Source organism: Accipiter gentilis, chromosome 29, assembly GCF_929443795.1.
Source record: "Accipiter gentilis chromosome 29, bAccGen1.1, whole genome shotgun sequence".
NCBI classification, from domain to species: Eukaryota; Metazoa; Chordata; class Aves; order Accipitriformes; family Accipitridae; genus Astur; species Astur gentilis.
Window position 1 is genome coordinate 5,859,284 of NC_064908.1, and position 23,703 is coordinate 5,882,986.

A 23,703-nucleotide genomic window follows, 5' to 3' on the forward strand; every position below is an offset into this window, starting at 1 on the left:
TTCTCGCTGCTCGATTGTGAGGGCTCTGCCTGGCTCTCCCTCTCTCGCTTTCTTTCTTTCCTGTTGCAATGCTCTTGGCAGCTCCGAGGGACTCCGGACTGTGCGCTCCCCTCCCGCTCGTGGACTGGAATAATTCAGGAGCTGGGAGAATTAAAAAAGACGAGGCGCGGGGGCGAACGGTTCAGAAACGGGGCGGGCGTGATGGATTTTGAGAGCTACGCTAATCTCCCCGTTTCCCGTGCATTGTCCTGCCGACTTGGAGCTATTCTCTTCCCATTTGATTTCTCTTCCCCCCCTTTCCCTTCGCGTTGGGTTTGGGCTGCCGGGCAAAAATATATGTTTCAAAAAAAAGCATTAAAAAAAAAAGAAAAAAGGCAAAAAAAAAAAGAAAAAAGGCAAAAAAAAAAAGAAAAAAGGCAAAAAAAAAAGGCAAAAAAAAAAAAGCACGGTTCAATGACGACAAACCCCCAAACCTCCTCCCAGCTCCCCCCGTCTCGCCGCGCTGCCTAACCCCTGCGTGGAAACAGGCGTTTTAGGGAGCCGGAGCAGGAAGTTGTTGTTCTCTGTCTTGCCCAGGTCATCCTTAAAGGGTATGTGTGCAAGAGCGGTGGGCGCGTGGGGCTCGGCGGGCGCCCGGCGGCGATCGGCCGCCCCCCGATTTGCCTCCCGGCCGACGAGGCGGGCGAGCGGCGGAGGGGGAGCGGGGGCCCGGGTGGTGTTTTGGGGGACGCGAGAGGGGCCCAAGGGACAGGATGGGTGGGGGAGCGGAGGGGAGGGAGCGGGAGGCGGAGGTGGGGGGAGAGAGCGAGAGCCGGGGAGTAAAGTCCTACCTGGGATCGGTGCCAACTTCCTGCAAAGGGTTACAGACCCGCGGCTTTGAGAGCCCACCAGAGGCGAGTGCGCTCTTGTCACGGTTCCAAGGCGAGATGAAGGCAGCGGGAACAGGTACAGCAGATGCCGAGTGGCCTCGTTTGCCCGCCGAGCGGGGCTTTGGCTCGATTTAAACCTCGCCGACGGGGAGGCTTCGGTGCTCCCGCCGGCGGGGGCCTCGCCATCCCCGCACGAGGCCGGCGGGGCCGGCGGGTGCCAAGGGTGGGGCGCGCGGGCCGGCGGCGGGGGGGGGGCGCGTGCATGGCAAGGGGGGGGCCTCCGCCGCTCGTTCGCCTTCTCGCCGTTTGGATTAACATGCGGAAGATGCGCCTGTCACTTTGCTTACTGTCAGCGCCGGCTCGGGGATGGGTGACGGCTTTGTTCGGCGCAGCCGGGGGAGCCGTGCCAACTCGGACTTGGCAGGCGAAGCCGGGTGGGCAGGGAGAGGGGGACGAGGGAGCGGGAGCGGCTGCCGGGGCGGCTGCGGAGGGACGTGGCCGCAGGCCCGCGTCTGAGCGCGGCGGCTTTCTGGCGGCGCGCGCCTCCCTCTCCCTCCCTCTCTCCCGCGCTCGCCTGCGCCCAGGCTGGTGCAGACAAAATGAAAACGTGTTTTGTTTTGTTTTTTTGGCATCTCCCCAGCAGCGCTACCAATGCCGGCCGCCCCCCCCTTCTCTCCGGTCCCTTCCCCAACCCGCCGCGACTCCCCTTTTACAATGGGCACGACCCAGGTGCTAGGGCAGCTGAAAAAAAAAAAGGCCAAAAATACCCCTTGGCACCCAAACCACCCCCAGTCCGCCCCCCCTTGGCGGCGACTGCTCCCAACCTTCCTCCATGGCGGGTGGGTTGTTGTTTGTATATATATATTTTTTGGTCCTTTTTTTTTTTCCTCCCCCCCCATCGGATCCCTCTCGCGTTGGGTGTGTGCGTTCCTATTCAAGGACCCGCCGCCTCCTGTCGTGCTAAAACCAGGAAGGAGGGAGCCCAGGGCTCATTTCTGCCTGGACGCTGGGGTGGCGGGCGAGGGAGCCGGCGACGGAGGGCGTGAGGAGGCAGGAGGGCGAAGGGCAGGCGGGAGAAGGAGCCCAGGGAGGCAGAAAAAAAATAATCCACCTCCCCAGGCCTTTTGTTTAACATGCGTCGATGCAAAGGAAGGTCTTGGCTTTTTTTTTTTCCCTCCCCTTGTCCTTTTCCCCCCCCCCGCCCCGTGATTGAGCCTGGTGGGGCGTTTTCGAGCCCAACGGGACAACTTTCCGGAGCGGGTGGTGTCAGAGGTTGATTTTTTGGGAGGTGGCGGGCTCGTCCCGCAGGCGTGCGGCTCCGAGTGCAGGAATTCCTGCCAGCTCGCCTTTGTGCCAGCCTCCGTTGGCCTTGGGTGTCTCGTTCGGATGGAGCCTGGCATCCAGGCACCGCCCATTTCTTGGCGTTGAGCTGCGAGGAGAAGGAAAGGGGAGAGAGCGAGCGAGAGAAGGGAAAAAAAAAAGCTGTCTCACTCAAACTGGCCTTTCTCGGAAAAGGATCCTTCCCCGATGATTGTCCGGATAAGCGGAGCTAAATCCAGCCACCACTCAACAACAAAACCACTCTCTTCCACGGTGCGTCTCTCTTGCTGCCTTGGTACGAAATCGAACCTCACTCTTAATTTTGGGTTGGTTTTTTTTTCGTTCGTGCGGTTGGGTTTTTTTGCCTTTGATTTGAAATAACGTTTTGTTCCTCCAGTTGCTCAGTCGCTTTGTTGTTGCTGTAACCTCCCTTCTCCCCGAAACCCCTTCCCGTCGAGTCCTTTGGCCCTTGGTGTTAAAACATCTGACTTTAAAATCGGTCTCCTATAGAGAGGGATGTATAGCAGATAGACAGGTCCCTACATGCAGTGTTTGGAGCAGGACTGGAGGGTGATTTCTCTCCCTGCCCTCACCCCGCCACCCGGGATGTCCCCGAGAGCCACCCGGGGCTGGGTGCGTGTCGCGCGGGTGCTTCTTTAGTTCCCCACTGGGCACCGCCGAGGGGGGAAAAAAAATATGTCGAATCATGTCGGATTTGCAATTCAACATGGCAGCCGCAGCTAACGTGGTGGGAGCTCCTACTGCCGAGCAGACCGGCGGGCACGCGTGCTCCCGGCCGGCCGTGCCAGCGCAGGGTGGGGGCACGGGAAGGGTGGAAGGAGGGAGAGGGAGGACGGGAGAGAGGGAGGACGCCCAGGCGAGGTCAGAGGAGGAGGATAATTTTATTTCATTTTGGGGGGGTGAATTACACCAGGAGCGATTCGGGAAGGAGGGAACTCAAGCGGTCTGGTTTTGTCAGCGTTAACTGTTTAGAAGCTGGCTTGTTTTTCACACTGGCACGGCGTGCCAGGGCGGGCAGCAGGGCTGGGGAGATGCCCGGGAGCGGGGCGGAAGGCTCTGCCGGCCCCGGTGGGCGAAGCTGGCTGAGGGAACGCTCCAGCAGCGGCTGGCGGCTGCTGTTCCCGGAGCGATGGCGGCCTTTAGGCTTTGGAGAAGGACTGAGCTGGGTGCTCCTGGGAGGAAGCTGTTTTGCGAAGGCATCGGGACGATTGATGGGGCCGCTTACGGGCACCCAGTGCCTCCTGCCTCGTGGAGGTTCGCGCCTCTCCCCTCGCACCCAAGCGAAATTTGGCACCGCCGTGCCAAAGCTCTCCAAGTCTGCCTGGCTGTAACCGAGCCCGGGGCTTTGGCCCCAACGCGTGTGAATCTGCCCTCTTTCTGTCAAACTTAATTTAGGCCCGTTTGGGACGCAACAAAAGCAGCTTGTTTGCAGGGCAGGGTCCTCCTTCTCCGCTGCCGCACACTTCGCAGGCATTCGGGAGTCATGAAAGCCACCCCTCCTCCTTCACCAAATTTTTTCTCCTCCTTTCCCCCCTGCCTGGCTTCCCCCCTCCTCCTCCCTTCTCTGAAAAAATCCCTCTCTCAGTGAGTGACGCATGGCCCTACAGTAAACTGGCCACAAAGCACCCTAACACCCTGGCCCCGCTTTGCCTCCGTGACCCACCAGTCTGCGCTGGCTGTCTTGGCCGTGCTTCCAGGACACCCCTTGGCTGTCCCTTGCCTCCCAGAGATGCTGTCCCTGGTGTTGTGCATCTTCCCAGCCCAACAGAGAGCTGCGTGGCCTTGCGCAGCCCGGTTTGGCAGCCAAGATGCTGGGGTCTGGCTCTGAACCTTGCTGCTCGCTGGTGTGCTGTTCAGCACAGCCGTAGGTAGGTTTCACAATACCCCACAGTTGGTTTGGAAGCTGAAACTCCCGTGTTGTGGGAGCTGGGGGCAGTCAGCTATTCGTGGGGGTCTGACCCCCAAAATATGTTGGGATGCCCTCTTCAACAGAGTGTGTTTACACACTGGTTTACATCCAGACCCTGAGAAGACAGCACAAGTGTTTTGCTCATCAGTCCAGCTTTCTCCTTGCAGATTATTTATACAGACGGGCTGGGGTGAAACCAGACCTTTCCCAATTTGCTCCCAATCCCTATTGCTTCCCTGGGAAAAGCTAGTGGAGGGCAGATATAAAAAACCCGCTGAAGCTCCAGCGGGCTCTGCAGTGGGCGGCCTGAGAGGAGAGAAAGTCTGAACTCAAGCAAGACACTTCTGACGTGTCCTAAGCAAAACATCTGGCACCCCTGGAAGAGCCATCCAGCCAAGGGACGCAGCTGTTTTATTCCACACAGCTCGCAGCAAAATAGGGCTCGCGCTTCCAGAACATGGCTCAGCAAAAAGGACAAATTCTTGAAACTGGGAGTTGGATCTTTCTGCTGTTTATTGCCTTTGAATCCCAAGTTTGCTCTCAGGCTGCTCTAGTGTGAGCTCTGCTCCATCTCCAGGCAGAAGACCAGGAGATTTTCTCCAAGGCTCGAGCCTCATTCAGCTGCTATAACTCCCCGGCAGTCAGCAGAGCCACTCTGGATTTGCACTGACATTCCTGAGAGCAGGATCGGGCCTCCAGGTTTGTCGAGGGTGGCTCTGGGAAATTTCCTTTCCTTAAAAGGGCCAGGTTTGGCCAAGGCAGAGTTTGGATTGTGATTTCCTTTTTTCTTTTTCTTTTAAAAAAAAAAGCAAAAAAAAAAGCAAAACTCAGAGGAAAACTTGCATTAGTGAAAATTGCCTGATTTACAGTTGCAGAAAGGCTGTGCTCTGTGTCTCCACAGGCCAGACCTGAGGGGACCAGCTTCCCCTGTGCTGGACTATTCATGTAATCAGCTTCACCACTCCAGTGACCACTTCTGGTGGGGAAAGAGGGGGTAAAAGGCAGGGAGACTGAATGTGGCCTTTGCAGGCTCTGTCCTCAGCCTTTCCACTAATTATTCCAATGGATTTAGGGGCACAAGTTTGACGGGATCCTTGTAGAAACACATCCAAGGGAGAGCTGATACTAGCAGCTTCATGCACCAAAGAGAACATAGCATATCCAGAGGTACCCAGATCTGATTCATCCTCTGTACCACCCCACTGAGGCTGATCCTCAGAAGAACCAACATAATTTATTTTCCTTCCTACATTTTTTTCTCTCCTTGCCACCTCTTTCATTTCTTAATTTCCCTCCACTTTTTTCTGTAGTACCAGTTTGTTATTGTGGAGTTGCTCATAGCTACTGTTTATCTTTGATGTTACTTGGCTGCTGCGAAAGGTGAGGTCTGGGAGGACAAAGCGAGGCGGCTGGTTTGTTATTGTAGGGTTGCTCATGGGCACTGAGCTGTGCTGTCTGGCTTTGCAGTTGGAAAGCCCATGAGATACGTAGGGCTAATGCACACTGGGTCTGGCATGCTAGGGTCACTCACGAGATAGATAGTCCTGGCCACAGAAAATGTAAGAGAAGAAGTAGCCCAGCAAAGGGCACAACCAATATGCTGCATGAAGCGAGGTCTGTGGAGTCTCGAAGGTAGGTATTATATTATCGCGATGATGACAACCAACTATCACCCTGTATGTAACACCCTGTGGTTTTGGGAGGTCCGTAGCCAGGCTGTGGGGCAGTGGCTTTGCAAGCACCTCTCCCGCTCATTCCCACTGGTGCTGTTCTGTCCTGTGGCTGCTGCCAGCACATCAGTGTCACTGTCCTGCTGGGCTTGGGGACCGAGGACGAGGCTAGGGGAGACGGCTGTGCATTCCAGGGCAGCCCCGGCCCATGCAGGAGGTTTCTCCTCACCTGCAAGACCATGACAAGTGTTGTGCTTCTTCCTCCTCTTCCCAGCTTGAGGGCTCTGCAGGGCAGCCATGGCCACCTTTGACTTGGTCGACTATTCAGTCAGGACCTTCAGGGTCTGGTTTGAACTTGTGGTATGGCACATGCTGATGTTTTAGTGCCAGGCATGGGGACCTGAAGCAGCTTTGACTAGGCAGGGAGGTTCTGGGAGTAACACCAAGAATTCGGGGAGCAGTTCTCCTCTCCTTTGGTCTTGGCTTGCTCGGCGCTGGGCACTGGCTCTGCCAAGGGGAATGGAGGTTGCAGGGGCAGCACGTGGCATCCTGGCGTGTGGAGCCAGGATGGCTTAGGAGCAGGCAGCAGGATGGGAGCAGGCTAATTTGCTACCACTGAGCTTGACAACACAAGCCTGAGGGCTAGGAATGGAGGCGCACAAGGAAAAAGGGTCCTAAAAAGCCTAACTCGGAGCAACAGCTTGGGTTATAACATTTTTCAAGCAGGCTGCACTCCTCACGTGGAGACTCCACCAAAAGTCAGGGCGAGTGATGATACCAACGTGATCAACAGCTTGAATTTCTGCACATCTGCTCCCAGGGCTCCTGGTTGTGGGAGAAAGGTTGGGCCAACACTCTGGGAGCTGAGCAGCCACACAGGGAGAACGTCTGGGACCATCCCTCCAGCCACGCTGCCTTGGGAGCTCCTCACTGCGGTTGAAGAGAGCTGGGATGGATACAAAGGGACATGGATAAAAGGGTCTAGGAGGGTTTTGCTCATTTCTCCAAGCTGGCACTGTGCAGGCGATGAAACCCAACCACTCGGCGTGTTTCCATCTCCCAGGAATAAGAATACAGATAAGGTCTCCGACATCACCTCCCAGTTCAGTCTGGCCAGTCATCCTACAGCCTGCTGGGGAAACGCCTCTTCTGTTTTAAATCTGCAAAAGCTTCCTCGCTCCCTGGCTCCATCAGCCGTGTGCTGTTCAACGCACACCGGACTCCACCCCAGAAGCAGCTGCATCTCAGCGGAGCCATGGAGGCTCACGATATGTCAAACCCCAACACAATCTTTGTTGCACAACTTGCTCTCGTTAGTCCTGAAATCTTCCCAGCCATTCAGAGAGGCAGCGGCAAAAGAAGAGTCCGGCAATGAGCTCCCGAAGTCGGGAAACTTGAGCCGGTGGAGCCTGGCTGTGCTGGAGCTGACAGCCAGGATAGGCCCCTGACCTGGGGCTGGATCCAGCCATGCCTGAGCACTGTGGGAGTTCCCATCTGGATCTCAGCTTTGCAGTCTGGGCCCTCCCCTGCCCAGGGGATTAGCTGCGATGTGGTTCCCAGGGCGGGGGAAGGGGCTAATGAACAGAGACAGGATAACGAAGCAGGTAAGGGCTTCCTGTCCTTTAGGGCTCAGGAGGAAATCCTGCAGCTGGTGTATCTGGATACGATTAGTGTCCATTTCTCCCTGTGTAATCAACCCATCTGTTCATCCTTGCGCATCAACAGCGCACGCCCCGTTGCAGGCAGATGCCCCCCGGGCACTGTTTTTATCTGTGTCTGCCACGGCCACTCCAGGCAGGCTGAGAACAAGGCTTGCTCTGAGCCGTGGATGCCGTGACGGCGTCTGTTCCCTCTCCCCGCTGGGCTCAGCAGTGTAGGTCAGGCCAGAAGGAGCCCCAGGAGAGCTGCAGCCAACAAACCAGCTAGGATTGCTGCAAATAGCAGGACCAAGCCCAGGAAAAGCTGCTGCTTTGGAGGGAGGGCGGGCATCTTCTCCAAAGGGCTTTGAACTTTTGTTCAAAGTGATCTTTGTAACACACTGATAAGCTCAGCTTTCCAGACACTGCCTGCTCATCCGAGCTCAGCTTTACTGCAAGCAGGTAAAGGTGGATTATGTTCAGCTGCCAGGCTTGTAAAGTCTTGTTCATCACATGGGATCCCGAATACGGGTTATACAGTCCCCACGTGGTTGCGGAAGGGACTGGGCTTTCAGTCCTGCTCTGTAAGAATGCTGGTTAAATTTGATAGGTGCTGGTGCAGGATCCCAAGGATTTGTTCCACCTTCTTTTCCTTGGCATTCTTGTCCAAGTATGCAAAAAACACGTGGCAGCTCTGCACTGGCTTGCAAATGCCAGGCCAATGTGCCAGCTTGGGCTGAAATGAAGTCAAAGGAGGAGCTGGTGTATGGATCAATGCTTTTTTGTAATGCAGCGGCTCAAGCTTGCATGGTCCTTTAGGGTCTTCTGAAAGGTCAAGCTTGGTGACAGAGTCAGGACAAAATCTAAGGGTTATAATTCCCAGTCCTGGTGTCCTGTATATCAAACTGTGTCAACCTGCACTTATGTTGGCTCTTATTTGTGTCACATTTGGTCGTTGGAGTGTCTTGAGGGATCCATCATACTAAGTGCTGTCCCCGTACAGAAGATAAAGATGGTCCCTACCCAGAGCAGTTTATATACTCAGCCCAGATCTCTCCTGTGTGTAGTGTTAAGTGATCCAGGCACCTGAGCTTCTGCCATTTGCAGAGTGCCAAAACGTCATTACTGGCCAGAAACAATTTGAGGTATGTGTCACAGATTAAACATTTCATTTGCTTTCGGGGGTACTTGTTGCTTAACTTCTAAATGCAACCTGTCTTCAGCCCCTATTATATTGCTCTGGACTGCTCTTTGGGTCCTAAATCTTCTGATTTTTGTTTGTTTTGGAATGCACTGATTTACCACTAAGAAATAAATGAAAAGCAAAAGAAAACAGCAGTACTTGTTTGCATAGGCCCTACATTGTTCTGTGTTCTGCTGCTACTGAAACAGAGGTGATAAATCCTACTCCCTGGACAGAGAGAGGTTTTTGGGTGGTGGCTGTGTGCAAACAAGGCCAGGGAAGATAAACAAGCAGAAAAATACTGGTTTTAGGAAATGACAGTTGAGGATGGCCAATCAACTGATTGGTCAAAGCCAACCCAACAGCATCAATTAGCAAAGACATATTGATATTATTTCTCCAAGGCATTTTTGCATCAACAAAGAGGGAAGAGAGATGGATCTGTGTTATGGTATCTGTGGTCAAACTTGGCTGCAATTAGGAATCTGTATAGTTTCTGTGTTGGAAAAGGGGAGTTTTGTAAAGAACTCTGCCTGTAGAAAATGTGTCCACAGTTCCAGAAGGGCTCAGCCAAAAGGGTGAGGAAAATCTGTCTGTTGGTGTCATCGTCAGAACGGGTGGAGGTGGGAACATTTGGTAATCTTGCTTATTTTAGGGGGCCTGCTTTCAGCGGCAGTTCAGTTCTGAAAATGCAGCTCTGAAAACTCAGCCCTTAAGAGTCTAATACAACACACGCTTCAGACTAGACTAGAAAGAAAGATGCATTTTTCAGACTGTAGGTTCTTGCCTGCCTAATTATGATTTTCAGCTTCTTAAGATTAGGCCTTTGCATTGTATAAATGTGACACAGAAGAAATGGCTGTGACATTGCCTTGCATTTTCTTTTCCAGCTGGGGAGGAACCCAGCTAAACCTGCAAAGTTTCAGAGCTTGCAGAACTGTAGTGGAAGAAGAATTTAGTCTCACCCTTGGAAATCAAACTTGACCTCAGTTCCCTGAGCAATCACAACCGTCACAATTCGTCTTCCATCCAGCCCACACAGGATGGCCTAGGGACAATCTCACTCTTAAGGGGTAACTTTTGGCACCCTGATGAAGCGCAGGCTCTAGATGGATTGCTGTATTCATGCCCGAGTAAGACAAACAACCTCCACCAGCTCTGGAGGTTACATCTTTGTTGGAACCTTTCAGAACTAGGTTACAGCCTCCACTGTGGGCTGTGACTTCACTGCTCAGTTGCCTCTGTAGTCACAGAAGGTGCTTGAAACTGCATGAAATGGCCTTGGGATGACCTCAGGACTGGCTAAAGTCTGAAATGGTTTGGCTTGTGGGATTCATTACAGCTGCCGCTCCAAATCCACTTTGGGATGGGTCCCAGTGATGTGGAAACCGAAGCCACCCCTCACTTTAGTAGGCAAAGTGCTCTCTACTACCATCCATCTTCTGGAAGAGAGAGGAGTAGCTGCCCTGGGTACATGCAGTCCTCCAGAGCAAGGTGGGATATGGGTCACAAACAGAGCGCTGGGCATGTACCAAAAAGACTAGCAATGTCACAAACCCTAGCTTGGATTTCTCCACTTCCTTGGTCTGGAGCCCCAGAGCTGTGTTTGTGAGAAGAAGAAAGTCAGCTGCATCTTCAGCCTTGATGGGAGAAGCAGGCAGGGAAGAGCTTGGATGGACACTGTCCATTTGTGCTTCAGATGTGCTGTGGCAACAGTATAAATAATGCAGATAAGTTAAATTCTTTTCTCTCTGGCTGAGGACAAGGTCTCCCAGTTGATAAGAACTGGGAGCCCACCCTTGTTAAAGCCAGTATTAGACTTAGACCTTCATGAGATCTACTGCCTCAAGCAATTTCATTATTCAAAGCACATTCAGTTAATTAGTACATTAACTAATTAACCTTCTCAGCATTCCAGGTAGGGAGTATCTGTGTCCCAAAGGAGGAAACAGAGGCAAAGTGACTCACTAAGACTGGATGCAGGAGCTCAGCAATGCAGCCCTTAAGTCTGTTTTTTCCTTCCCAAATGATTTTGCTGTTGCTGCTGCTGCCACCTTATGTTCCCCTGAGACAGAAATGGAGGTGTCCTAACGACTCCCAAGAGAGTGCTCAGGCCTGGTGGGGAAAGGTGCTGTTGGACAAACCTGGAGAAGAAAAGAATCCATCCAAATATACCCAGAGAAGACAGTTTAGTTCACCCACATCCTTGCAACAACTAAGGGCAAAAGCTAATGCCATTTCTCCCCATTCACAAGGAAAGTATTTCTCATCAGCAAATGAATAAAATCCCTTTGCTTCTTACTCACATTTTCATCCATTCAAAATCTCATGAACCAGAAGCAAAAAAGCTAGTGCAGGGAGGAGAGAGCATGTGAGAGATGATGGTGGGACTATGTTTGTATGTGCTCACTGGGATGCAAATAGACCAGAAGGATGACCTGAAGGGACTCCAGCAAACAGCCAGAGGGGAAGCTTTGATTCTGAGGAAGTCCACCAACTCAAACACATGATCATGAGCAGCTGATTTCCACAGCTTTACAATGTGGTAGGAAAAAACAGAGCTAAAGCACAAGGATTGAGTTCTTTGGCTTGCGAGACCCATGACAGCATCACAGACCCTTTCTCACGAGTCCTGATCACAAACAGATCAGAAATGGAAGTCTTGTTCTCCCCACCCAGCTCTGATCTGAAGTCAGACAACATGCTTTGCCCTACCTACTATCAAATGACAATCCTTGGCAGCAAATATATGTGTGTAGAAGAATGAGAACCAACTCCCGCATTCAATGATTTGTCCCTAAGGAAGAGAGTCTCCTGGGGCTTAAGTATGGGCCCATGTGCCTTACCAATCCTTTGCTCCTGGGTTTCAACTGGTTTTTGCCCAGGCAGTAAGCCCTTCACAACACTGGAAGCTTGAACAGTAATGTCAAGGATGTGCCCTGAATGAGACCTCTGGTGAGGCCACAGCAGCAGCATCTGAAAGCACCAAGAGCAAATGGCCTGTCCTGTAAAGAAGGGACTCCTTTCATGACCACTTCTTAATCTACCAAGAGTTTACTAAGCCCACAGCAGCCCACATTGCAGGCTGCAAAAACATCCCCCTGCTCAGCAACTTCTCCCTTGTGAGTACAATTAAAACGCTGGAGCTTTACAAAGGACATCTCCCTCTCCTAACACAAACCATCTGAGCTCTCTCAGTAGCCCAGGTCCACAAAAACCTGTGCATTTGTGATCCCTTTCATTTGCTTATGCAGTCAGATACCTTCCCCTCCATGCTAATAAGCCTCCCAAGCACCCCCCCCCCCTTGTTTATTCTTAAGTTCATATTCCCATCTTTCACCCCATACACCCCCCACCCCCCACATTTGACTAAGATGCATTGAATAAGCAACTAGTGCTGAGGGGCTATATGCAATTTTGTGTGGGCTGTTAATATCTTCACTATCCCAGCCTCATGTATGTCCCTAATCCCCTATTGTTCCATCTCAGGACCTACCAGGAAGGTGCTGCCTAGCTGATTTAGGCCCCCTGTTATTGGGAAAGGCAAAACACCCTGTCTTACAAATGTATCTTGTCCTGCCTTGTTCATAGTAAGTTTTCACTTAGAACAAGGATAAAAATAAAGTTCCTCAGTTAGTCAGGGTTTTTCTAGAAGAGAGTATTGGTGCCAGAGCATCTGAAACTATTTCTCAATTCCTAGCTTCAAACTGACATCCTGCATGTGGCCATTTTTTGATCTATAGCTATAGGCATCGAGAGCCCTTTGGTCTTTATTCTGCAAGCTGCCTTGATGTTTTTCCTGGAAGAGTATTGCACAAGAAATGCAATATTCTTTCAGTGCAAAGGCTAGGTTTTTCAAGTGAGCCTTGCCTTCCCAAATCCTGTGAAAATAAACCTGACTTGGATCTCTCAAATACCTTCAAAATTCCCAAACTACAAGGTTAATATGAAGCATACAAACCTACCTCTGAAGTCATATAGCTCCCCACCAAGCCCATATGAGAAGTTAGGATGAGCAGGCACTTGATAGAGTTTGTTACAGGTGATGCTTATTTTCAGGGACATTTTAGTAAGACTAATCAATCACAGCCAATTGCTAAGCAATAAATCCATAACAGTTTTCACCTGGATGTTTTAGGTTACTCTGCAGAAAGTTGGTGAGGATCAGATAGTGAGGAATAGTGGTTATTAAAAAAAAAATATCTTAAAATGTTAGGTTTCTTAGCAGTATAATTCAAGATGTTGGCATTATGTTTCTGCTCTGAGTTACTCTGCAGAGAAATTGCCCTCCCCACTGACTAGATAAAGCTTAGCAGGTCCAGCCTCCAGTGCTTAAATTTATCCCACATGAATATGCCACAAAGTGCCTTGTCCAATTAAGAACCTTCCTTATAGGATTTTCCTACAAGATCTGTAACGGCTTCGAAACTGTACTAGGTTTTGGCATTTCCACTTCCCTGCATCCTTAAGAGATAGGGCTTGTAACTGGGAACTCTTACCCGCCCTAAATCCTGGGAATAGTCCTGATTTTCACCTCTTGTCTCACCTACAGAAACAGAAAGCCCAGGAGGTGTTTGATTTGTGTGCTCCTAAGGGTCTTCCCACGGCGGGTACTCTCACACAAGGTCACGAGGTGCTTGCCTTGCTCTAAAAACCTCGTGTCTGGTTTTGGTCAGGACTTGAAGGGACTTAACCTCTGTGGTGGAGGGTGGGATTCATCTATGCAGCTTGTTGGCTTCTTCAGTAAGGCTGCCAACTAGGAGCTCAGCCCTGTGCTTTAGGGAGAAAAGTGTCGAGTGAAATGCTTCTCTGCTCCCTCAGGCTGTAGGCGTGCCGTCTGGATGGGCAGTTGTGGTGTTGGTCTGTGCAAGGTCATAAAGACAGATAAAAGTCATGGAGCTCGCGAGGCGCTTTGCAGGTGTGAGGTACTGCTGGTAAGACCCAGCCGGTCACTGGGCAGGCAGGGCTGCCTGCAAGCCCCGCTGCCTGCAGCGCGGCTCAGCCCCATCCTCCGCTGCTCGCACAGCCTTTCGCTCCTGCCGGCGTGCTCGGGGGGACAGGGACAGACCTGCACCCCGCGTTATGGGCAGGTACCAGGCAGCTGCCCTCACTGTCCCCTGGCGTGCTTTGAGAGCAGAGGGGCGTCGTTGCCGGCCAGCCCAGACCCTGCAACAGGCCTTGGCCATGTGGCACCGTTTCTGAGGCAGGCTTGTCCGGACAGAAGCGAGCGAGGAAACCTTGGATCGCTCCTCCCTGGGTCTCCTCGCCATAGGTGCCATTAGGATCTGGATTGTAGAGGCCACGCTGCCGCCGAGCTGCCGTCCCCAAGGCCTCCCCGCCTGCTCTGGGTTCCTCTCCCCCTCCCTGCGGGTGTTATTTACACCGTTTCCTGCCCAGGGAAGTTCAGGAGTTTGACGTTACCGGGTTGGTTTCCGCTCTCCTGCTTGGCTCCCATCGGGAGCTCTCGCAGAGCCCGAGCCCTGCGGTGCCAGCGGTGGCCGGGTAGGAGCCTGGCTGTGCCAGCGGGCAGATGGAGGTGCCAGCCAGGCCCAGGGAAGGAAGCGTAACCCCTGCCAGGCCGGACAACTCAAGCTCAACCGGCCTGGGAGGGCTGGAAAAGCCAACCCCATGTCCATCCCTCCGCATCGGTCCTGCTGCGGGGCTGGACGGGGCAGCTCAGCCCCAGCGGGAGGAAGGGAGGACGCGCCCGGGCATCGCTGCAGAGCTTTTGGGTTCCTGCCGAATCGACACCCTCCCCTCTCCCTCCCTCTCCCCCCCCATCCTTCCCGTGTGCTCCCGCCTGGCCTGCGTCTCTCCTCCCTTCCCTTCTCCCTCCCATCCCGCAGCAAACAAAATGGCTGCTGCATGGCCATTTTGTTTTCCGTCTGGAAGGGGGAAGCCAGGACGCTGGGACTTGGCTCTTTTTTGGAGGCTGCGGCCATGTTCGAGCCCAACTCTCCCGTCTCTACGTGGCACCGGCTGTAGCAAGAGAGAGAGAGAGAAAAAAAAAAAGAAAAAAAAAAAAGGACCTTTTGGAACGAGACCAAAGTCAGAGGCAGAGAGTGGGTAGTTTTGGCGTATGTTGAGCACTGAAAATGCCTGGAATTGCCAAACTGAGCTTTTGTATTAGCAGCGTAAGGCTACTCGGTGCATGCAGAGTCGCGGGGCTGCACGGTATAGCCGGACGGAAAGGTTTGTTCGCTATATTCAATAAAACAGCCCTCCTTTTCTTCTGTATTTATAAAGTACCAGAGAGCACTGTTGTCTAATTTGTTTTTGGACAGGCGGATGGTTTTACACATCGGCTTGGTATGATTAGAGCCGGTCATTGCCGGACGGTAGCATTTTAACCTGTTGTGTGTCCTCTTGTTTTTGGTGAATATGAGATCTGACCTTTCCACTGGTCTGGCAGTGCCTTGATTTAGCTGATGTGATCCAGAGGATTTTTTTTTAGGGATTTTTGATTTGTTTATTGCCTTCTTGCCTTGAAAGTTTTCATCTCAGGAATACAAAATCTTAATTTAAATATTAAAAGAAATAGCTGTTCTTGGCTTTTTAAGCCCTTGCTTTTCTTACGAGGATGGAGCTGTACTGTGATAACAAGCTGTTTACTGCACCAGTGTGTGTATCCTGCACACGTTAAGGTGTGATACACGACAGAGACGCCATCAACAGTAACATGCCTTGAAAGTTTAAGGGAACTTGGTGGCGTTACCATACAATTTTGCACAGAAGCATGGCAAAAATACCAGAACATGCGCCAAATAAAAGCGATTTTTTTTTTTTTTTAAGTGATTCTGCGTTTCCTTCAGTAGCCTGGATGTCTTGGAGTTAGTAGTCACGTCTCTTCGTTCACGGACGCTCGGAGGAGCAGATCTCTGTCCAGTTGCATGGGGGGTGGATCTGATAAGGCATCGGTGTTGGGGTGATCATCCTACCTTTCCTTGAAGGACTGCCCGGACATCTGGAGAGAAGCAGACACTTTCAGAGAGGAGCTGGGAAGGAGAGCAGAAAGAGGTGAAATCGCTTTTCTTGCACAGAAAGGTATTTGCCTCTATATCTGCTTGGCTTGCTTACAAACGGACAATGTAGAGAATTGCACGGGCAATGGTGGTCCCGGAGCCGAGGCTGCATGTGTGGGTGCTGGGCGGGCAGTTCGCATTGCAAATTAAATGTTTTGGTCCAAATCTATGGTAGGGGTGGACGTTACCTCTGCACCTCTCGTGAGCAGCTTTTGAACTAAACATCAAGAAGGAAAACAGTATTATGGAAGAGTTTTATAGAGTATTACAGGAAAGGATCTTCTTTCTTTAGATTTTTTGAGTTAACCTATAGAATTGAGTATGGAGCAGGTAAAAATAAACCAAAAATATATTTTTTCTCTTATATCTCTTGATTTTTAGTATTTTGGAGAAATTACTCTATGAAATATCAATAGCGCCTCTTTTACTTTTATGACAAAAATTCCAGGATTTTTTTTCCTTCAGGAGAGTGTAAATTATATGCTAATTTACAAGGAAAAATACACGAACATTTAGAAAAAAACGTTACCTTTGTGGCCACCTTTAATAATGGATTTATAAAAGATAAGTCGTGTAACAAGCAGGTTATAGATGCATATATTATAGATAACAATACCAGATTCATTAATGATGATCCAGATGTTTATAAACATCTGATAGGACTCAAAACAACCCCTAACAGATGAGTAGCTATTTATTAAGATACCTGCTAATTGTTTAATAATAAACAAATGCTACAACAACACTGATATGAAATACTATCCACATCATTAAAACAGCGTGGAGGAAACCATTGCTGAGACATGGGGGGCTGTTGTAGGAATGAACTTTAAATATTTTTACTTCCATTTCCCTTTCCCTATTTGCAGCACCTTTGATTAACTCTTTTGAAGTGTGATATTTTATTATCGACTCCAGGATTGGCTGTCTGGGAAGACGGTTGGCCTTGCTTTTCTGAGAGGTTCGCCTGGCCTGTGAGACATTAAAAACAACTTGTCCTCATGGCTAGTTTGGCAAATGTCATTTTTTTGCTTTCCAGTGGCACGGGGTGCGTTCAAGATGTTTTTTTGGGCCGTCTGCTGCTTTTTCTGTGAGCGGGTTCCTTGCTGCTGGCCAGTAGAGTCATGTAGCTGTGAATGGTGCTGTATGTGGACACACGCCCCGGCAACATAGGGGAGCTATTGAAAACCTTCCCCATCTCTTTTTGTTTTCGCTTATTTGGGGTTTGGTTTTGGGTTGGTTTTATTTTTTTTTTGTCCTGTTTGCTTTTTATTTTTGCACTCCAGCAACGTGGCAAGGTGAGGACATGAAGTCACTACCGGCTTCCCTACAGGCAAAGCTAAGGAAACAAAATGGCCGACGGTCAGCCATTTTGTGCCAACACAGCCAGCTGGCTGCATGCAGGCTTCATGTTGGTCGGGGCCGGTTCTGCCCCAGTCCAGCCCGTGCTCCAGGAGGCTGAAAAGCCTCTCAGAGACACGGGGCCCTGATTTCCCACTGAGAAGTCCTGCCTGTCCCTGGCAAATTTTGGCACCGACGCACGGGACTGCGGCTATACAAAGGCTGAAAGCAGTGTCTCCTTTTAAAGGAGCGACTTTGTTGTTTTATGGTTTCCTCCTCCCTCCTCCCCCTCCTCCATTTCATTCAGTGCTCCTTAATAAACCAGATCAGCTCCTCAAAGCTTCGGAGCCTTTCCAGCTACTCTCCAAGGCAGGCTCTGTGCCTCCCTGTTTTAAAGGCAGAGACTTGGCCATGCTTGGGCATCTTTGCTCTGCAGATGCTTCGAAATTTGGGGGGGGGGCACCCGCTTGGGTTGTCTGCTGGGGGTCTGATCGGCTGGTTACCACGAGCTGCCCCGAGCCCTGCTAACTGAAGAACAGTTGTAGGTCACCTCTCCCTCCCAAAAATGAGTCTGAAAGCTGGACTGGAAATGCCATTTTTTTGCCAGCTTGGAGGATCTTGCTGTGAAGAAACACATTAATCTTTTACCTGCCAATTTCTTACCCCTCCAAGTACCTCTAGACAGCAGGATTCTGCTGTGGCATGCTCTGAGCATGGGGACCTTCCTGCAGTCTCTCACAGAGGCTGACCAAGCTTTTACATAAAAACCAAGTTTGGCTAGTTTTGAAGGACTGCTATGAATCTGGGAAGGGAAAATTGCAGTGCCACTACCTTTTAGATCTGCACAGAAAGTGGTGTTTTTGAAAGAGGTCGAGTTCTTAGCAGTCAAGTATCCAAAAATCTTCAAAAGCTGGGCTTAAATAGCTTAGAAGGCAGTGAGAAGCTTTGGGGTATAGACTTCTGACTCCTACAGACCCTGTTGGCTATTTTATCTAGGATTTTGCATAGCTACATCACATTCAGGCACTTGTAAATGTAATGCTTCAGCAGCGATATGCTAGTAGGGAAGGCTTTGTGTCTGGAAAGCAGAGCAGAGCTGGAACGCAGCTCACTTTGGCAATTGCCATGGGATTTTTGCTGAAAATCTTGGTAGATATGCAGTTTGCATATATCTTATGGCTGCATGGGTATATGACTTATTCATAATGCGTCTTTGTGAAACTCCAGCGGGGTTTTACCACTGAGCTGTTATCCAGTATGTGTGTGATCTTCTCTCTCCCAGGATCTATGATTCTCCTGCAGATATTAAAACGGAACATCACTTTGTCCCTCTCTGTCAAAAATAGTCGGAAGAGGTGGATGTTGACCTGCCCTAACCTGGTTAGTCTGGCCCAGGCAAACCATTGCCCTGGCAATGCGACCAGAGACTGGAGCAGGACTTCCCAAGGCTAGTTCCAGTGTCAGCTTTACCATGGACTTGCTGTGTGGCCTTTGGCAAATCCGGTTACCTCTCTGCTTCTCTTTCTTTTCCCATCTTTTGTCTTGATATTTAGACCACAAGCCATCCAGGAGAGGGGCTTGCTATGGTTGCAATTTGTATAGCGCCTAGCACAAACAAGTGTGACAGTGATACTAAGGGTAGGATGGTCATAGTGATCCTTACCGGGCGCAGTATTCCTAAATACTTCTGTTTGACTCCTTTCTTCATGGATCCTGGCAAGATTGGGGTTGCAGAGTCAGCAGCTGGGTATTCCCAAAACCTATACTCATTAAGACAATTATTATAATTAAATCTCCTGTTTTCAGGATTACTTATAGAAGTCAGAAGGGATTTTTTTTTTCTCTCCCTGTATAATTAGATCTCTCTGAACTAGGAGTTATTTAATGTAATTTCCCACCCACAGTTTGATATTGGCCCAAATGCCTATTCTCTGCAATGGTATCAAGAGTGACCTTTTAAATACCTCTTAAATATACCTTGCTTATATGCTTAAAATCATATAAGCCATAAGACTGGGAAACAGGAAAAATTGTTCCTCTAGGTCAGTTGCCAGGAGTCTCTTCACAGAAGATGAGCGTCCTCTGCTATAGGTATCACCTGATGTGATCATCTGGGCCACCCACTTCCCCAGTCCCTTACCATTGCAGCGACTGCTGGCTTTCTTGCCACCGTGATCCCTTCTGGTTGATGCCTGTGGCACTATCTTAATTTTTGGGAAGCTGAAACATTTTAGTTTAAAATAATACTTCTGTCTCTGAGGAGGCAGAGTGACCTGTGACAGACTGGATGGACCTTTGCGCCTGATTGTAACCTCGGTGAAGCTCTGGCTGGTGTTGCATGTGCTAAGGAGGGATGTGCAACCTCTGTGCATCACTTTCTATGCCGATAAAAGAGGAAGAATAATATTTCCCATCAGAAGGCTGTTTGGGATGCAAGGTGCTTGGCACTGTGGATAGGCTGGGTACTTAAGTGCTATAGAAATCAGTCCTGCAACATTGATTTTTTGACATTGTTTATACCCTGTCACACTAGGAGAGGCCTGGGCCAGATGGTCTGGCACAGTAGGTCATCCCTTGTGAAGGCTGAGTTTGTCAAAGGAAATTAAGAGAATTGCCTGGTCTGTGTTGAATGCCAGTGAGAAGGACTTCTGGACAGCTCTGCAAAGGAACAGGGACACTTTCTAAACCTTGTTGCAAAGATATCCTTGTACCCCAGGCCATCCTAAACTCTCACCTCAAGGATCCCAGCTACAATAGTTCACCAGACCTTTGGGAATCTCACTTATTTAGGCTATTGCCTGTTAGCTGTGGAAGCATAAAACATTAGGCAGCCTTTGTCCCTTTGGGGACTTCTGCCTTAGCCGCTGCTTCTCCCACCATAATGCTCAGCAGATGTCTGGGGAGGCTGGGGACACCTCCTGCTGAGCTCTCATGGGAAGTCCTCCTTTGGGTCTCTGCTGTGCTGCACACGCAGCCCGCTTAATGTGCTACTGGTGGCTCCCTTTTTGTTACGGCTTTCTTTAATCTTCAAGGGGAATTCTTTCTCATTGCAAAAGAACCTCACACGTTTCTTTTAAACTACCAACTTAATACCTTGCATCTGTATTTGGGTGTACAGAGAATGAAAAATTCTCAGAAGGTGAGCCAAGGGCTTGGGGGGAAGCCAGTCTGTCTCAGATCCATGCTAATATTGCCTGGCTGTGCTATAGCATTAAAGGGACACCAAGCCTGCATGTTGCACTCATTTGTTTAGGAAATGAGATCTGCCTTGATGTACTCGATACCATTACATTTGCAGCCTAAAAGCTTCCTTGTACTCAGTTATTTCTAATCTGCTCAATTCCCTGGAGTGCATAGCAGCTAAATTGATGGATTCTCTTATCTGGTCTGGCAGGTTTGTTCTAGATATGCTGTGTGTTCAAGAGGTGATGTCAGCCTGGCTGCATGTTACTCGGCATTATTGCAGTTTCATGAGAGCCATGCTATCTGCATGTATGGCCCTGGGTTCAAAGGGGAGGGCTGCTGCTTCTGTAAGCCCTTGGGTGCATAAAGTTTGCAGATGGCATGATTACCAAGGATTAAGTATAGTCCAAGTGGACTGAAGGAGGTGTAAAGAAGGAAAGGATGCTCCAGGACAAGGTTGGGTATGAGACTCCTTTTCCCTAACATCATGAAGTCTGATGAATTTTCATGCATTTCTCTTCACAGGAGGCACAGAGCAGCTGATGCCGGGATAAGGATCATCTCATCGCCTTAGACTGCCATGGTCGCAAGCTGTCCTTGAGGCTGAGGTAGTAGATTGAATAGTTGTGGAGTCCTATCCTCCCTTTGAGCTAACTATACAATCTACTGTCTTTCCTAAGGAGACAGTCAGGTCTTCAGTTCTCTTCATCTACTTCTACTGCAAGCATGGAGGCAGGTGGTGCAAGTAATGCAAAGCCAGCAATACGGGTATGAATCAGTCTAGACCTCTGTACTGCTCTGTGGAGGTGAGGTAGTAGGTTGTATAGTTTGGTGGGAGGGATTTTATCCCATTTCAGGTGATAACTATACAGTCTATTGCCTTCCTTAAAGAGTAGCAAAACCACTGGAGGACTGGCTCAGCCACAGAGCTCCTGAGGCATCACTTCTTTCTGTTGAGGATCCCAAAACACAGCAATGGCATTGTTGAACAACTCAGTGGGTCTTTTCTTATAGCATTCAGGATTGCATTCTTCCAGGGACTGCTCTGTTCTTCAGTCATACGAGCATGGAGCCACCTACTTACAGAAAATCTACCTCTCTTACATTGGTGCAAGAGAAACAATGAAATGAGTTAGTGCATCAGCTCTTGGTGTTCAATTCTATTCTTTTTTTGCAGGTGATGGGCTCAAGTTGTAAAGGCTTTAAATGTGCTGTTCGTTTCTGCTCTGTCCTCAAGTCTGGAAGGGAGTAGATACTTTGGTACACAGAGGATAGATCTGAGCTTGCGATTTAAGTTTGTTGCGCCCAGTTCTGGGTTTGGGTTCTGAAGTTTGGGTTAAGAACTAGATCCAAGAGCAAGCTTAGTCTGTGGACTCAAAGCCCTGGGAGTTGATCAGATTTGGCTGGTTGGCCCCTGCTCAGGAATTGCATTCTGTTTTGGACAAGTTCCCAGCTCTCCCACAGTATAGAGTTAGAGGGTGGTTCTTTCTGATTTGATAATCCATATCAAACTAACTCACTTATATGCAAACTCTGGTGAGGAGACTAGGGGTCCTGTGTATTTATACATAGAATCAGCCGATGATTTAGACTAACAGCCAGTCCTACAGGGGAGACAGGTAAGGAAGAGATGTGAGCAAGTCCTAATCTTTCTGGGTTCTCCCAGGCAGGTAGCACTGTCATCTGACAACAGACATATGAGAAGACAGCATGCTTCAGAGCTCTGGCACTCGACAAGGGACAGGGAATCGTTGTTTCTTCTCTTTCTTAGGAGCAGATGGGACTATATCTCTGCCATATTCCAAAGTAAGTAGGATCAAGAACGTGAGTGGAGCTGTAACACGATCAGGGCTGCATCAGGTCTTCAAGACTGAAGGACATCTCAGGCCATTATCACTGCCATCTCACTGTCAGGGAAACGCGTGAGATCCGAGACATCGGGGAGCGAGGGCAAGCAGAGGACACCTTCTCAGATGAATTGGGAGAAAGAGAGCTGCAAAAAGAAATTGGAGCCCTCAAATTTCACCCTGAGCAAATGCACAGGGAGACCCAGACCTGACTGCTTGGGCCATGGGACTTCTCAAAATGAAGCAGCTTGTTTAAGGCTCCTCTGCTTCTCGGCATGGGGTGTAGCTGCAGCAAGGCTGGGACGTGACTTCCTCAGGCTGGGCAACAGCTGGTGGGTGGGGATGCCGCAGTGTCTAGTGGCGAAGGAATGCAATCCTCTCTCCATAAATCTGGCTCTTCAGCAGTCCTGGTGACTTGCTGTGCAAAACTACAGCTTGGTCCTCTTAGATGCATTATTATCCTCTAGCTGCTTGCTGAGGGGCAGGGCTCCTACCCGCAAATTGCTTGGAAGGTACCAAAATAGCACCATGAGCATGGGAACAGAGCGGCACATCCACTTCATATTTAAGAGGTATCCCCTAGAAAAGAACTAATCCTGCGTGTCCCAAATGAAATCAGTTCAGTCCCCCTCCATTGCATTGATGTTAATGCAGAAAATCTCAAGCAGTGAAATTGTGTGAGCTGGAAGCCATGAATAAAATATTACTGGAGATACTCTCTTGTGAAAATAAACTTGTTTTGACTTTTTTTAAAAGAGTGTATTTTTTACTGCCTTGAAGTGAGCTTGGCTGGTGAATTGGGATCTCTAGAGGGGTGGCCAGCATTCCTGACTATGTGTCACTGACCAAATTCTCCATTTGACCAGAATCCTGAGCATGAAAGGGAAGCCACAGCCAGGACATGATGAGGATGTGGGGCAGATTTGGTTGGCTGAGCAGCTGAGACCATCCATTTTGGCTGTCAGTAGGTGCTTTCCTGGGCCAACCCGAATCCTATTGTGAAGCCCTAACCTACTTCCTCACCCTCAGTCAGCTCAAGGGCTGCAGGTTGGGCTTCTCTCTGCCTTGGATAGTCCTCACTATAAGTATGTTTATAACTCTGATACCAGCAATGGGAGAGCACAAGGACTTCCAGGCTCCACTAACCCATCATCTTGTCTCCAATATATCACAACTAGGGCTCAGAAACCTGCCAAGACAATATTTACTTTCCGTAATACCTCCTGGTATATGGGAAAGGGCAGCCTCTGCCCAGGAGGAGAGTTAGCAGGCTGTCCGAGCGTCTTAACTATGGCTATTTGGGACACCCAGCTAACTTGCTGGCCAGGATGCCCAGGCACATCTTAGCAGGGCAGCCACACCATGGCAGCAATACCATCACTGGCTGCAATGGCAAGGGGGGCAGGCACCTTCTTTTAGCAAAAAGCAGCCAAGAAACAAGAAGAAAGGTGGGTCCCCAGTGGCACCCCCAGGGACATTGCGGGTGAGAATGCTTTCAGCCCAATTACTCAGAGGGAATATTTGGCAGCGAGGTGGACCTGCCAGCATCACAGCCCCAGTTGCAAATCCCCCAGGATGGTGTACATCCTTGCCCCAACCCTTCTGACTCACCATGTTCAGGGGAGCTTCAGGAACATGAAGCTAAGTGACCCCTCACTCAACCTGCAGCAGGCACATCCCTCTCCCTGCTAGGAAAGATGA

General features: G+C 50.0%; 1 long non-coding RNA gene across 6 annotated transcripts; it reads left to right on the forward strand.

The window, feature by feature from the left end:
* The first annotated feature begins 231 nt into the window (after positions 1 to 231).
* LOC126052254 (uncharacterized) lies at positions 232 to 22,757 on the forward strand. Of its 6 annotated transcripts, none has more exons than XR_007509989.1 (4): positions 232 to 590; positions 15,402 to 15,653; positions 20,681 to 20,923; positions 21,822 to 22,757. It is a non-coding gene; the product is annotated as an uncharacterized LOC126052254 (long non-coding RNA). The 6 variants fall into 6 exon arrangements; XR_007509987.1 differs by lacking the exon at positions 232 to 590 and adding an exon at positions 13,991 to 14,801; XR_007509988.1 differs by lacking the exon at positions 232 to 590 and adding an exon at positions 13,991 to 14,801 and having other exon boundaries at positions 21,826 to 22,757.
* The last annotated feature ends 946 nt before the right edge of the window (positions 22,758 to 23,703 follow it).